Source organism: Macaca mulatta, chromosome 3, assembly GCF_049350105.2.
Source record: "Macaca mulatta isolate MMU2019108-1 chromosome 3, T2T-MMU8v2.0, whole genome shotgun sequence".
Lineage (NCBI taxonomy): Eukaryota > Metazoa > Chordata > Mammalia > Primates > Cercopithecidae > Macaca > Macaca mulatta.
The window spans coordinates 135,280,185-135,296,993 of record NC_133408.1 but is presented as its reverse complement, the minus strand read 5'-3'; the positions used below and the strand labels follow the sequence as shown (position 1 = coordinate 135,296,993).

Below are 16,809 nucleotides of genomic sequence, written 5' to 3'. Positions count from 1 at the left end.
TTATATTCCTATTTGCTGGTTTCATACTTAACATGGTACAGTCCTAAAGACGAGAGGAAGAGAAATACCTGTACTTTAGTGAGAGGAACACTTTCAGATTAAAAATAACATTAAATTTAAGTCCACTTTTGTGTTAAGAAGGTAATTGTTGGCTTCTTAAAGATACGTTTTGCTCAATGCACACACAGACACACACACACACACACACACACACACACACACACACACACACCACCCCCATGGGATTGAATTTTTGAGGATTCTCCAAAACTGTATCTCCAAAACTCTATGTCCTGAATCAGTGCTTTAGATTTTTCGGGTGCACACTTAGTAGGAAACTTTCAGCAGCACACACAAAATGTAGAATGCGATGTGCCTTCCAAAGACAGAAAGCTGCAATGTAGACCTGTTCTAACACCTGTTCCAGCTGTTAACATCAGGAAACATATATTAGTCATGTGACCGATTGCCTTGTTTTATCTATTTGTCCTACTGACCTCTTCATTTTATCATTTTATCATCAAAAATATGATTTCAACAGAGGATAAAATTCATACTCTTTAACTTAACACTAAAGATCAGGTCACTATCATTTCAGTTTAGACCCTATCCCAGTACTTCTCATGTCCTCTATCATGCGGAAAGTCATGCACTGTGCTCATTCACTCCTTGGCCTTTGTTACTATTTTTCCTGACTCCGACAGCTACAGAATAGATCCACGCTTAAAGCTAGTTCAAATGCAACTGCCAAGAAATTCTCAGAGAGCTTCCTGTTACATTTTGCTTGAATTACTCTTATAGCCTGCATCCCACTGTCAATTATTGCAATCTTATCTACCAGAATGAACATTCCCTCAGGAAACAGATAATTAATAGCTCATCATGCCTAACTCACATGTTTTTTTCATATTACTAGGTCAACAACGTAAAATGGAATATCTATCTTTTTGTATATTTACCTATCCTATAGGCAAAAATTGTTAACTAATTGTTAAAAGATACTTTTCTCATTTCTTCATGAGAAATAGTATAATACTAGACTGGCCTTACTCCCTACCACACCCCACTCCCCACACACACAAAAAAAAGAAGCAGGAGAGGAAGGAAGGGACGGAAGGAGGGAGGGAGGGAAGAAGGAAGGAAGGAAGGAAGGAAGGAAGGAAGGAAGGAAGGAAGGAAGGAAGGAAGGAAGGAAGGAAGGAAAGAAAAGAGTTTAATTCATGTGAATCACAGCTGAAATAAATGAGAGGGGTTAGTCTCCAGAGAAGAGGGACAGATAATCCACTACATAATATCTTAATTGAAATGGAAGTCATTGGCTGGGCACGGTGGCTCACGCCTGTAATCTCAGCACTTTGGGAGGCCAAGGCGGGCAGACAACAAGGTCAGAAGTTCAAGACCAGCCTGGCCAACATGGTGAAACTCCGTCTCTACTAAAAACACAAAAAATAAGCCGAGCGTGATGGTGGGTGCCTGTAATCCCAGCTTCTCGGGAGGCTGAGGCAGGAGAATTGCTTGAACCCGGGAGGTGGAGGTTGCAGTGAGCCGAGGTTGCACCACTGTACTTCAGCCTGGGTGACAGAGCAACATTCAGTCTCAAAAAAAAAAAAAAAAAAAAGACATAACATTCATTTCATTGGCACCCCAAAGATTACAACTGATCGATGCTACACTACGCAGAGTCAAAAGACTGAAATTTCAGGCACTCTGAGTTGTGTGAGGATGGAAATGGGCTTCTGCCAGAGGCAAGGGCTCTGTCACTGGATATGTTCAGGCCCTGATTGAATGGTCATTAGAAAAGATCTGTTTATCAAATGGATGCCCTTCATCCTTACTTCCAATTCTAAGATCTATAATTCTACCTTAGTTTCAGAGAGGCCAAACTTAAAAAAGAAAAAAAAGCCCACAAACTTAAAAAAAAAAAAAAAAAAAAAAAGGCCACCTCAGCCTAAACCAAAAAAATTACATAAAGATATTAAGCAATTAAAGGGTCATGTAAGAGATACAAGAATGGATTTTAATTGCAAATGCATAGAAACTACATAGGGGATCTCTAAGCATTAATTGGAAGAAGTTGTAGGAAAATAAATACTATAGCTATAGATTTTGGAGTTATACAACTGTAAGTAAGAACACAAGCATCACCACAGTACTTATTTTTTAGGTGTACAAACGAGGACAAGTTCCTTAAACTCCCTGGCCCCAAGTTTTATAGAAGATGGGGTGAATAATGTATCTTTTAAGAGTTCATGTATCTTTTAAGAGTCACTGAGGTGAAATTAGATAAAGCCTGTAAAAAACCTAGAACAAGCATTTCCTAGTAAGCACTCAATTAAATATTTCCTGTTTGTATAAGTAGAGGTTAAATATTTGTAGGTTGATCTTCTTGACCAGATGTAGCAAATTACAGTCCAGATGGAGTAGACTGAAAACTACATATATAAATATATATGTGTGTGTGTGTGTGTGTGTGTGTGTGTGTATATATAACCTATCTTACTAAGTGTCCTAAATTGTTAACATCAGTAATTTTGTTTGGTAGAGGGAAAATAAGAATAGCAATATGTTCTTTGATTTACACTAATATTAAATGTAATGACATTTTAAGAACAATAAAGTATTCCTTCTTCTTTTCCAATGTATGTATTCTCAATTCTAAATAATAAAAGGAATGACTTTCTATATCACAGTTCCAAACAATGAAAATACTTTCTCAATTGAAAAATATGTTCTAGGGTGAATTTTGCAAATTAGTTTGGACAGAATTATTGGTCCCTACGTACAGACAATTTATGGAAGTTTTTGGTGGCTTATATTTGAAATCATCATGAAAACAAACCACAGTTTTAAAGTGTTACTTCTCAACAGTTTGATTTTTTAAAAAAGACAATACTTTCCTGGCATATGTGTTAGTAGCTGTTTTCCATTGCTCTCAAATGTGCTTAATTTTGTCTCATTGTTCCTTTCACTCCAAATCCTTTAGATGTTCTTCTCCAACATGAGCTTTTTATATTGCTTTATAACTTAGAGAAGAGTCTTAAAAACAAATGTCAGTGAACAATACAAATTCTGGATTGCTTAGGTTATATCACTACTTTCCAGTGTGAGATTAAATAGAAATTGGGTGAAATTTTATTAGATTAAATAGAAATGTGGGTTAAAATCAGACACATTTTTTTTTTTCCAAATCTAGTTCTCAGATTCTTCAGTAATTTGTTTTCCTCAGTTAATGCATGACTTTGACTTTCCTAGATGTAGAGACAATTAGCTGCATCTGATAGTAAATAACTTTGAATGTACTCCTTCAGCATTTTAAGTCTTTCTTTTGTTTCATTTATGTATCTTACAATGACATAAACTGCTATGGGAAGTATAGTAAAATTCACTAATGTGAAATGTGTAGTATTCTTCTAACTTCTTACATCTTACCTATGCTCCTATTCAGTTAAACAACAATTGTTATTTTTAAAAAACAACCGAAGTTTCTATAAAATTAATTTGACTATGGTGAATCTGAGTAGGACAAAGCTTTTAAAGGCATTAATTCTCTTTGAGTGTAGTTGTTTTTCTCTGGTTGAGAGATTACTTCAACTTCCACACGCTGTGTCGAATTATAAAAGAAGCAAATGTAGGATTGTAATTAAAGATGCCATTTCAGAACACTCTTTAATAAAGTATGTATTCTTAAATTTGGAAGGTGAGTAAAGAAGCATTCTGTTCACTCCAGATTCACCAGAGGATTTAGTGTATTTATGAGTTGCTTAATGACAGCATGGAAAACACACTGACTGTAAAACCAGACAGAGACAGGCAGTTTGTGCTCAATAAGTGCTAATTATTGTCACCATTCTTACTATTATATAATATAAGACAATGAAGATGACAAGCTTTAGTGTATATAGCTGGCAAGGCCAAAAAAAATCAACTTAAATAATTTCAAGTGTAGTGTTGTCAATTATAAATAAATTGTACTCTCTTGTGATGTAGTTTCACAAGATAGAGGAGTCTCATGAAATTCAAGACTCATATATAAAGTCCATTTGACAGATTTCTATTTAAGAGTATGTTACAAAAGAATAAATTATAATTGATCTATAATATGCTACCAGTTAATCATGGGAGAAAAAAACATATTTTATAATGAGTCAATTCTAATTTTTATTCTATTTATCTATAAATGTTCATATTTGCTTTTCCCCCCAGAGTAATCATAATCTCTAATGTATATTTACTTTTGAAAACAAGCATTTGAAGGGAGAAATTCATAGCAATCACTATCAGTCCCACATTTGAGATATTAAAGGTTATTTTCTAAACTAGTGTTCTTCTTATGCATGTGTTTTGTTATAGGGAAAGAAAAAACACACTTACACCAAAATCATGCATGATGATTGAGAACACTTACACAAAAATAATAAAAGATGATTCACCCCTACATAACAAAACTCTATGTTTCCTGTTATGTTCTGATTTCCTTTAGGATGAACACAGATTTACAAAGATGGTTACATTACAATGACTGGGTCAGATTCTCAAAAAGGCAATGAAATGAATACAGATTTCTGGTTTGCAGGACTGCCCGGAACTAGAATTTTTATAGTGGGATGAAGAATTCCTGTATATTTGACCTTCAAATCTAGACAATATCCACCCTGTTCTTTATATTTCTGACTTCTGTTACATTTTTCTGTCTCTCTTTTTCCCTTCTAAGTTTGGTAACATGAAAGGTAATAGGACCCCACCAGTTGCTGGACTCAAATGAATTGCCTGTATTCATTGATGGCTTTAGGCTTATGTCCTTTTTCCATGACTTGAACTTTGTCCTTTTCATAGAACAGTCAAAGAACCCATTGAAAGTAGTCAAAGGCTGAGTCTATATGAAGCCAAAACATTTTGGCTACATGATGACCACATCTAGATATTTGTAAATATTGGAAAGTTCAGTAAGGTCCGACAATTTTAGATCCTATATTTTAGTACTTCCTAGATTTTATTTTTAATTTCATGAACCAAAAAAGTTCAAGAATAGAGGCTGAAATAAAGGTTCACAACTTTTTCTTGTACTATAAGAACAAAAAAGAAACAAAGGCAAGGACTATTTGCTATCATTGTCATTTCATTAGGAAAAAAAGGAGGGGGGAGCCATTTTATTTTATGAATAAAATGATCAAAGTGAGCAAAGACATGAACAATGAATAATCTTCAGTGATAAATATATTTGCATAATGGAAAAATTCTATTTATTTTCTTTATTTCACCAAGGACTAGTTTCTAACACTTTATTATATGCAAGATTAGGACCTTTCCACAGACTGATGTTTGGCAAATACAGCTCTAAGGTAACTGTGTGGAGGATGAATTCTACTCCTACTATTTCTGGTCACTGCATCTTGTCATTGTGTAGATGGAGCCAATACCAGTGGGGATCTATATGCTTTTATTTATTCGGTGATGCTGAGAATATTCTTTCATTCTACACTGTTTGCTAAGTATTGTTTGAGTCCATTTATTAAAAATTATCTTCTAACTTCTATCGTAGTAAACACTTAAAATATGCATCAAGCTTACACATCCTGATCTGTTACTAAGTTTTGCCTTGACTAGTCTCTCCAGTTGGTGCCAGAGGCCACAGCAATCTATGAAACACAGCTCTACTACCTTTTCCTAGGACATGTTTCCAAGCTCTTCTTCCAACTTTTCCCTTTGCATTTATTGATGTTCTGTACTCTAATGTCTCTATCCACTGAATTTATGCCAGGATTCTCCTCTGCCAGATGCTTATTTTTAGTTAATATGAATAATTGGTTTTACTTGTATAGACTTCCTTTTTTTTTTTTTTAACATGTATTTTAAGTTCAGGTTACATGTGCAGGATGTGCAGTTTTATTACATAGGTAAATGTATGTCATGGGGGTTGGTTGTACAGGTTATTTCATCACTCAGGCATTAAACCTAGTACCCATTAGTTATATATCTTGCTTCTCTCCTTCCTCCCATCGTCTACCCTCCAATAAGCCTCTATGTGTGTTGTTGTTTCCCTCTACGTGTTGTTCCCTTCTATGTGTCCATGTGTTCTCATCATTTAGCTCCCACTTATAAGTGAGAACATGCAGTATTTGGTTTTCAGTTCCTGTGTTAGTTTGCTAAGGATAATACCCTCTAACTCCATCCATGTCCCTGCAAAGGATATGGTCTCTTTTTTTTATGGCTGCATAGTATTCCATGATGTATATGTACCAAATTAAAGTACAAGATGCATGTACCTGAGCTTTGTACAACTAGTAAAGGTTCATTCTCATCCCAAGTCCAACTCCCATACTTCTAGACTCCACACAAGACACAAGTGTCCTAGGCCATGTTGTCAGGGAGATACACTATATTTTTTCTCAAATATGCTTATAAAACTTCAAGGGCAGAACTATATGTTATATGAATTTATTTTTCATTTTGTATATGTGAAAAATATTTATGTAAAGTAAGTTGTTCATAATCTAATTTTATGATTCAGATTTTTATCACTTAACTATCATTCACCTACTAAAGTCAACAAAAACACATTTAGTCCATATTATATATAACATATAGACCTTGACTAAAAACTATGTGGAGTATTAAGAATAATAAAAACTTTTATGCAAACGTAGACAAATACCTTTAGAGAAGCAAAACCTAAATCAGTAAAAGCAACAACAAAAAGAGGCTAACTATAGTTAAGGAAGTTAATAGGAGTTCATTCCCATTTTTTTCTCATGAAGAAATTGACTCAGTTAGTTAGGCTATCAGGAATATCCTAGGTCACAGAGCTAGTATGATGTAGAGTTAAGATAACTATTTCCATCTGACATCAAAGGTCTGGGTCTTTCTGTTTTTATCCATAATCACTACTAAGGAGGGTATATTTTGGAAAATACTAAGAACTGATTTTTGAAAAGTTTGTTACCTTTCACTCTCATATAATTTGCTTTAGCTAACAGCTCTTGCATATTTATATTATTTTATTTGCTCTGTACTTGGTCTTTTTACACATTAATAACTTGGTGGCTAATCTTATCTACAACTATGGCTTTCATCACTAGCAGTATTTTGACATGTCTCAAATATATATCTTCCAAGAGATATTTCCTTCCAAAGTCCAAACAAAGGCTTACTAGAAACCTCTATTTAGATATTGTACAAACATCTCAGAGTCTGCATGACTTAAACAGAATTCACTCCTTTTTCTTCTTTCCATTACTGACATCATCACCTTTCTGCATGTTTTAAATTTGTTGTATCAATCATCACAGACCCATGCAAGTCAGACCCTTCTTTATCATTCATTGATCTGATCCATCACTTCATTTTTGCTTAACACAATAATTTGTCCTGTATTTTCTTTTGCTTACATACTCACTGCCACTGTCCTAATTTAACTCCCCATAATATCTTCCCTCAATTACGGTAATCATCTTCTCACAGAACTTCCTTTCCAGGTTTACACCAACAAACCATGTTACATACTGCCCCCAGAGTAAACTTTCTACAAAACACATGCACTTTCTACTGGTGCAAGATGACAGAGTAAAACCATGTGTATTCTATCCCCTTCTTTTGACTCTCAGGAAAATAAAAAAGATGAAAAGTGTAAGAGGAAAATATACATATTAAATAAAGAAATAACACCAATTGATATCTAATTATTAAGGAAATATTTCAAATATACTGAAACTTGAAACATTTTGATATAAAATACTGAGATCTGGCATATCTCTCCATATATTCCAAGTAGGATAGAATTAGTTAACAAATCATAGAGATTGCATCCACAAACGCTTGTATTACAGAAACACGCTCTAGGAGTCTACACGACTATAAGATTACTGGAACATGCCCATAAAGAGTGGAGGTACAGATCGAACACAGTGGCTCAAGCCTGTAATCCCAGCACTTTTGGAGGCCAAGGTAGGAGGATCACTTGAGACCAGGAGTTCCAGACCAGCCTGTGCAACATAGCGAGGTCCCATCTCTACTTAAAAACAAGTTGCTGTGTGTGCTCAGGCTGAGCAGGAGGATGGTTTGAGTCCAGGAATTCAAGTTTGCTGTGAGCTATGATTACAGTGTGAGACCCTGTCTCACGAAAGAAAGAAAGAAAGAAAGAAAGAAAGAAAGAAAGAAAGAAAGAAAGAAAGAAAGAAAGAAAGAAAGAAGGAAGGAAGGAAGGAAGGAAGGAAGGAAGGAAGGAAGGAAGGAAGGAAGGAAAGAAAGAAAGAAAGAAAGAAAGAAAGAAAGAAAGAAAGAAAGAAAGAGAGAGAGAAAGAGAGAGAGAGAAAGAAAGGAGAGAAAGAAAGAAAGAAAGAAAGAAAGAAAGAAAGAAAGAAAGAAAAAAGAAAGAAAGAAAGAAAAGATAGAAAGAAAAGAAAAAGAAAGAAAGAAAGAAAGAAAGAAAGAAAGAAAGAAAGAAAGAAAGAAAGAAAGAAAGAAAGAAACGAAAGAAAGAAAGAGAAAGGAAATGAAAGGAAAGGAAAGGAAGGAAGGAAGGAAGGAAGGAAGGAAGGAAGGAAGGAAGGAAGGAAGGAAGGAAAAAAGAAAATAAAAATAAAAAGTGGAGGTATAGGTAAAATATAAAGGCATGGTCATCATCATTATAATCATCATTTCAACTAACATGGGCAAGCCAAGCTAGATACTGTTCTAATCTCCCTCTCCCTCTGTCTCTCTCTTTCTCTCTCTCTCTCTCACATACACGCACACTATTTATTGTGTATGCATTATCCTTCTTCTAAAGGATATCACTGTAGGTAAATTAGTATGAGGGCAAAAGTGAAAGGTATGAATACCTGACTATCCCACAGGGTGTTTCTGATGGGGCTTCATGAGAAACACAACAATCACACCAATCAAGGTATGAAAAATAATAATAATAATAAATAAAGTGAGGTGTGTTCCCAGAAGAAAATATATTAAAGATCACAGTGTGTTTAAAGTCAAAACAACAAAAATCATAGGCTGCAAATTCCTCCAGCTCATTTCCTCATTGTCAGAAGGAGGAAACAAGTTCACTAAAATGTAAATGAAGGGCATAGGAAAGAAGAGGAGTTGGCACAAGAAACAGAGGATTAATTCTGGTTGCAAAAGTTACAAACTAAGTAATAATAAAATCTAATTTTTTGAAAGAGATGAATTGATTAATATGATAATAGAAATGAAAGATAAGGAAATAAAACATAAAAATAGAGTTGAATCTACAGACCAAAAAGTTTCTTACAGAAGTAATAATTAATGGAATTTACTAAATAAAGAAAAAATACATTTGGAATTTATGTGGAAAATTGAGTCACGTACAAGGGAGGATATCAGGTGGACCTCATACTTGTTCAAAACAGCATTATTTGTCCCCAGGGAAGCAATTTGCACAAATAACCAAGTGAAAATATCTGTGACACAGCAATTTGTTTTTCAAATGAGAGACGTATCACCAGTCATTCTCAAACAAGTGAGGTTTAAGGAAATAGAGCAAACATTCAAGAAACTATAACAATAACAACTTCTTAATAATGAAATTCATTCAAACAAGGCATGAATCAGAATCAAACAGATATTACATTACTTGCCTCCTTAAAACCTGGCTAGAATTTTTCATTATCTATGTGATTTGGGCTCTTTATATTTGACATACTCATTTGTTTGCTCCTTCACCAATAGAGTGTGTGTAAGTGTATATGCATGTGTGTTTACCCCTATATACAGCAATATATAAATATGTATTTTATTTACATACACAAAGAATATTTCCAATTAGCTCGATGACATGCCATCTATAGACTCACAAATTAGAATGCTCTTTATCTCCCCAGTGCTTTCCATCTTCCACCCTCACCTGCTTAGGTAGATTTATTCACCTTTCAACACCCACATCAACCCTCTCTTGTGAATTCCTTGACCTTCTAAGGGACAATGCATCATGCTTTCCTTTATGAAGCATAGTGCCCTGTACATATGTAGATTAACCACTGCTTTATCTCCTTAGCTCCCCTTCTAGAGTTAAAATATGCTGTCTTTACTTATTTTTGTATGTCTAGCCCTAGAACCTACTCCTGGAATATACCTATTACTGACACACAGAAGCAAGTGAGTCAATATATGTGATTTGAACCACATTGTTTTTTTAAAGCAAAAAAGCTTTAGAAAGAGTAAATATGATAAAAATATCTAAGAAAAAGCAAATGTGGCAATATAAATTATATGTCAGGATATACATTAGCTTTGCTAATTAAGTTATAAATTATGTTCAAATGACTATTAAAATTATACCATCTAAACCTTAAATTATTTATAAATTGGCTATGAAATAACAATTAAATGGCTAATGTTTTTTAATTCTATGTGCTCAGCACTGTTATGGTTGTTTTACATACAATAATCACATGAATAAATTTCTTGAGAGTTCTGTTTTGCCAGCAGCATTAAACACAAAATCTACTGAAACAGCAAAGTAACTTGTCTTTATGTTCAATTTCTCTCAATTTTAGTATACTCTTCAAGTCACCGACATATAAATTAATGAGAAGACATTTCAAAAATGTAATGCAGCCGGGCGCAGTGTCTCACGCCTGTAATCCCTGCACTTTGGGAGGCTGAGGAGGGTGGATCACGAGGTCAGGAGATTGAGACCATCCTGGCTAACACGGTGAAACCCAGTCTCCACTAAAAATACAAAAAAATTAGCCGGGCGTGGTGGCGGGCGCCTGTAGTCCCAGCTACTCGGGAGGCTGAGGCAAAAGAATGGCGTGAACCTGGGCGGCAGAGCTTGCAGCGAGCCGAGATCATGCCACTGCACTCCAGCCTGGACGACAGAGCAAGACACTGTCTCAAAAAAAAAAAAAAAAAAAAAAAAAAAAGTTATGCTTTTATTAAAACAAAGCACAGACCTACACCCACCACCTTTACCTTAGTACCATCTCATTAATAGCAGTTGCAGTCCCTAATCTTGTTTTGCTATCTCATTTTATGCCTGTTTCTGTAAGTTTCCACAATTCACTCTTTTCTAAACCTAGGTTGCTGCCTCCCGCTTCTAGTTTATGTTCCCTTTTCTTGTGCTTCAAGCTGCAGTTACAAGCTATCTCTACCATCAAAGACTTGAGAATTAGCAGACATCTATCCTCCGATGGATGCCTCACTGTGCTTTCATTATAACACACAGTCATAAATTAATTGCATGCCACTTTTCTGCTTGAGTATTAGAGTACACACATTAGTTCACTTAGATGTAAAGGTTAGCACAATGCCATATGGGTCAAATTATACGTGGAGGAAATGGTTAACTAGATAATCAATCATTAAATTAAAGATCTAGAACGATCTTTAGACTGTCTGAAGTCTGACTACTTGCATTTAGAAAAGAGCATACATGACTTCACCATTAACAGTTGCAGAGGTCAGATTTAAATATAAGTCTCCTGGCTCTACATTTGATGTTCTTTCTAAATAATTTTCTGGAAAAATTGTGACTTTAATATTTCTCCACATTTTTTGCTCCCTGGTCTCTGATATTGATAGTAGCCTTTTGCACAAGAATATAGGCAAAAAATAAAAGTTGCAAACAATTTACAAAATAACTAATGAGCAACATTAATTTTTACTTCTTAAGGGAATAACTGGAGTTTAAATGTAATGATTGCATAAAACAAGTAAATGTCATAATGTGAACAAAAATGGATAATTCAAATGTGCATTGCCATCGGTCACTCGTTTTTGTGTGAGATGATTAGTCAGTAAAAATTTAGGATTAAAGTGCAGATTCTTCTTTTAAAATTCCCATTGGTTTTATTTAATGCTTTGAGTGATGGGCTAGTAATCTAGAAATCAAAATTTTGTTTCTGATTCTGCCTTATATTTTAATTATATATGAGACTCCTCTATAGGCAAGTCTCTATTACCAATCAGTCCACTGATAAGTGCTCATTAAATACCTATGAGTGGTACGGATTGTATTATCATTAGCAAAGTGAAAAAGAGGAGGCTTCTCTGCTTCATACAGTTGAAATACGATTTTTTCAGTCAGTCTTGCTCAATTATTTACTGTAACACAGCACATGTTTCAGAGTGTTCTTCAAATAACCATATTTCACATGGCTACAAGAAAGCACGTGTTTTTTAAAAAAAGAAAGCACATGTTTTCTGACATTTACAAATTATATATACTACATTTTCCAGTAACAAAACAGTGGAAAATATTCACATATGGAGAAATAAATAGTGATAAACCACTTTGTCACCCATTACCTGTTGCGTATGTCTACTATAAGGCATTTTTAAAACTAAGAATGATTTATTTAAATTGTTTTAATGCTGAGCAAAATGAGTGTTTTTAGAGATAGAAGCTTAGTATTTTATCCAGGATATTTCTATCATTTCCATCCCAAGATACATTTTGGGGAGGAAAAAAGTCTTCCTTATTCACTGACAAAAACTGATCTGTATAAGTGCAAATATACTGGAGAACATATTCCTATCAGTGTTCATGGACTGATATATATCTGAGGCAAGCGTCTATTTCATTCCCAGAGTGAAAAGAAAGAGAACTCAGGAGATCACATAGACATACTCAAGGATCAATCAAGTAACCAGATCAGAGAGGCAGGCTTGTGTGGCTGGTGGTAGGAATTACCTAAACTGTAGATTTGTCTGACAACAGGTGCTTAGTATATACTTATTGAATGAATGAGTAAATGGATTACGGAATAGTCAGATAAAGTAGATATGTTTATGAACATGTAATAGTGCATATGGGTTAGATAGCTCATAATTTATCATGCTGCTTTTACTAGTTTTACTCTCTTCATTTTTTGCAACGTGCCTGGTGTTATAAGCGAATGCAATTTAAATTTGTCATTTTAAAAAATAGTTGTTTCCTTCAGAGGTTATTTTTTTCTTTGTCTTTCCTACTCTCTCTTTTTTCCTTCCTCTCTTTTTTTTAAGACACTGTCTCACTCTGTCGCCCAAGCCGGAGTGCAGTAGCATGGTCTTGGCTCACTGCAACCTCTGCCTCCTGGGTTCAAGGGATTCTCATGCCTCGGCCTCCCAAGTAGCTGGAATTACAGGCATGAGCCACCACGCCTGGTTAATTTTTGTATTTTTTTTAGTAGCGACGGGATTTTGCCATGTTGGCCAGGCTGGTCTCGAACTCCTGACCTCAGGTTATCCACTCACTTTGGCCTCCCAAAGTACTGGGATTACAGGCATGAGCCATCACACCCCGACCCCCTTTTTTTTTCTTTTCTTTTTTCTTTCTTTTTTTTTTTTTTTTAAAAGAGGCTTCTAGAGAACATTGATATGACATTCCTAGCTATGTCCTGCACCTTTATCTAGAATAAATACATTTTGATTACAAAGACTTCTGGCTTCCCCATAAAAGGATTTCGTTTAAATCAGAGCTCCATGCAGAGGGATGGAAGGAGATGGGAGAGCAATATGTTGAAAACCAACAAATTCAAAGAATCTCTCATGAAAACCATACAGTGTAGTCCGGGTACATTGTTATCTTAGTCACAATAATGTCCTATGTCCTATTTATGATAGCACATTATAAATTTGTCTTCCCTAATAGTGTGCTTTAATTTTGGAGTGGACACATTTTGGAGTTTATGAAGTCAGATACCCTAATGAAATTTGTACATAACAATTCATTGATATATTATAACTTTTCTAAGTTGACCCTTGAACAACATGGGTTTAAACTATGCGCCTCCACTTATATTTGTATTTTCTTCTACCTCTGCCACCCCTAACACAGAGAGATGAATCCTTCCTCTTCCTCATCCTCCCCCAGCTACTGGACAAGAAGACACTAAGGATGAAAGACCTTTATGATGATCCACTTCCACTTGAAGAGTAAATATTTTTTCTTTCTAATAATTTTCTTAATAATGTTTTCTTTTCTCTAGCTTACTTCATTAGAAGAAAATAGTGTATATAGTACATAGAAGATACAAAATATGTGTTACTTGACTGTGTTATTGGTAAGGTTTCTGATCAACAGAAGGCTGTTAATAGTTAAGTTTTTGGATAGTCAAAACTTATATGTGGATTTTTGACTACACAAAGGGTCGATTCTTCTAACCCCCACCTTGTTCAAGAGTTAACTGTATATACAAAGAAAAGAAGGAATAATTGGATTATCATGTAGATAAGTTGGACAAGATTAAGTTCTACTATATCCAGCTCTCCCCAAGTAATTATTTAGTGAAAACTATCTGAAAGTATTAATTCTAGAAATTATTTTGATGGCAGAGAAAAAACAAATAACAACTTAAGGATTTTATCTTAATTGGCAAATGAGAAAATGTTAAATTCTTCCATTTTGTTTCCAAATACTTTCTTGCTATTAATGTAATTGTCTAAAATTGGGTCATATTTAGAAATGTTGTAAGATTGAAGTTAAATATTATGTGAGCCAGGTTTGGTTTAAGACCCCTAAGGACAACTCATGATTCCCTTGAATGAAGCTAAAATTCCAGCTTGTTTGTTGAAAATCCCTGCTCTCCCAGGACCCATTAAATCAAGCACACCTCTGGGTTGGAAAGGACAATAGACTAAAGATTTTTCTAGACCAATGCAGGACACACAACATTAATCCCCACAATGTCAAATGTCAAATTCAGAACCAGCTTTACCTCTTGAAGATTGGGCAAAAATATAGCATAAGCTAATTTCTCATTAAACTTCCTTCTCTACTTCACCATAAAACATGATTGTGTACCATTGACAAAAGCAAAACAAAAACAAAACACTACTAACAATGTTAAAATTACAAGTCATAAACCTTGTTTAGAGTGAAATATGATCTCTATTTAATCCCTGCTGGCCACAACATTCATTGAAAATGAGACACTAACATTAGTTTGAAGGCAGAGAATAACAAGGGTAAAATTCACCTTTCCACATGAAAGAAGGGGAAGTAAGTGTTATTGCTCTTAAATTCTAACAAACTCTCATGGCAGTTCAATGTGAGCAACCAGAAGAGTCATGTAATATCACTAAGGTTGCTGATTTCTTAATTCTTTCATTTTTCTGATATTTATTTTGCATGTAAAGAGTTTAAAAATGAATATCTTTGTCAATCACATCTTTATAACAATATTGTCATTAATCAGTTTTGGATTGAATAGTTGAAAACAGTTTTATGTATTTAAAATTGAAATATTATTTATTTGAGGATAACTGGTAGGAATTATTTTTTAACTTCATCCTCAAATTAATAAATTGTTATGAAAATAATTACCTATGTATGTCTGCCTCACGAAATTGCTTTAGAAGCTGAGGTTATGTACTTGGCTGTGTCTCTAAGTGGCAATATATTTTCACAAAATTTCCAAGATTTTAAAAATTTATTTTATTTTTATATTTTCTATAAGATAATTATGTAAAGCAGGCATTTGTTTTTATTAGCTTAAATGCTACTGCATTTAAATGTAAAAAAGTTGTAAAAACTAGCAGAATTATAAAATTGAGAAAAAATTCTAGCTTTTCCCAATTATAGCTGTTATTTTATCATTTCTAAGTACTCAAGGTGGAAAAATGACTTCCACTTAAAAATACTTCTACTTAAAAGATCAAGAAATTAGTTTAAAAGTTCATAGTTGAGTTTGTTTGATGATCTTAATGACTTTCACCTCATTTAGTAAATCAGAATCTAAAAAATGCTATACCCTCCTTTTGATAAGCTCTGGAGTTTATCAGCCCTGCTTTGCCACTTCATTAGCTGTCAAGAACCAGTAAGTGATATTGCTATGAAAGTCTTGATTCAGGTAGTTGAAAATGCTCTTGTTGCAAAAGTACCAATTATCAACAGACTTGAAGTTAAAAGAGGGTCTATCAGGAGAGGCCTGTCATCCACGTACATACAGTTGGTTATCATCTTTGTGGACATCAAAGAAAGAGGGAGCATTTGAACTATCAGTAGTTCACTTATAACATTCAGAGGAAAGGACACACACTGATTTAATATACACTGCAGCAGAGTTATTACTGACCTTAGAAATCTTACCCTATGATCATGTGATGGCAAGTAAATGAGAATAAAAGGTGATTTGTTTTTCCCCAAAGGAAACAGCACAAAATATGAAAAGATGCATGTTTTAATCTGTACGTTTAAGTAGTTTCTTAAATTTAGCCTTGCATTGTTTTATGGTGAATGTTTCCTTAAATGTGTTTTTGTTATTTAAACAACTCTGCCATGAGTTTCCCCTTTAATATAGATATACCATTTGAGGTCTAAAATGGTACTTTAATAAAATTTACTTTTAATTACAAAGACTTTTATTTCCTCTCTAGCTTCTATTACACTTCTCTACAGTTAAGCATAATATTAAACAAGAAAAGCATGTTGATATAAAATCTTGAATAGTTCAAATAAAAGTTAAAAATATTTTCTATTTACATAACACTATTTACATATTAAGAACAATTCACCCATTTCTTTGCTTGAAGAAAGCAAACATACATATTAATGAATGAATCCTTTATGGACATGTTCCATAAAACACTAGTTCCTTGTGATGTTCAATGGAAGAAAGGGTTCCATGAGAAATTGAGGAGAACACTACATATTTTATTATATTAATTTCAAATAAATATATTAAAGATTTTGGGAGGTCTAGCTGTCAAGACATTTCCTTATAGAAACCTTATTAAACCAAATGTCTCTCAATTCTATACAAGATAGAACCATTTTTTTAATATATAGTGTAACTTAATTTTCAAGGAATATTTAGAGAGATACTGTAATATTAATAATAAACTGATTATTAAAAATACAATACAATTTATGAG

The 16,809-nt window shown here is 34.0% G+C and overlaps 1 protein-coding gene across 4 annotated transcripts in view; it reads right to left on the bottom strand.

Moving 5' to 3' along the window:
- SEMA3A (semaphorin 3A) overlaps positions 1-16,809 on the bottom strand; it is a 559,757-nt gene that overhangs the window by 160,320 nt on the left and 382,628 nt on the right. The gene's annotated exons all lie outside the window — the stretch shown is intronic.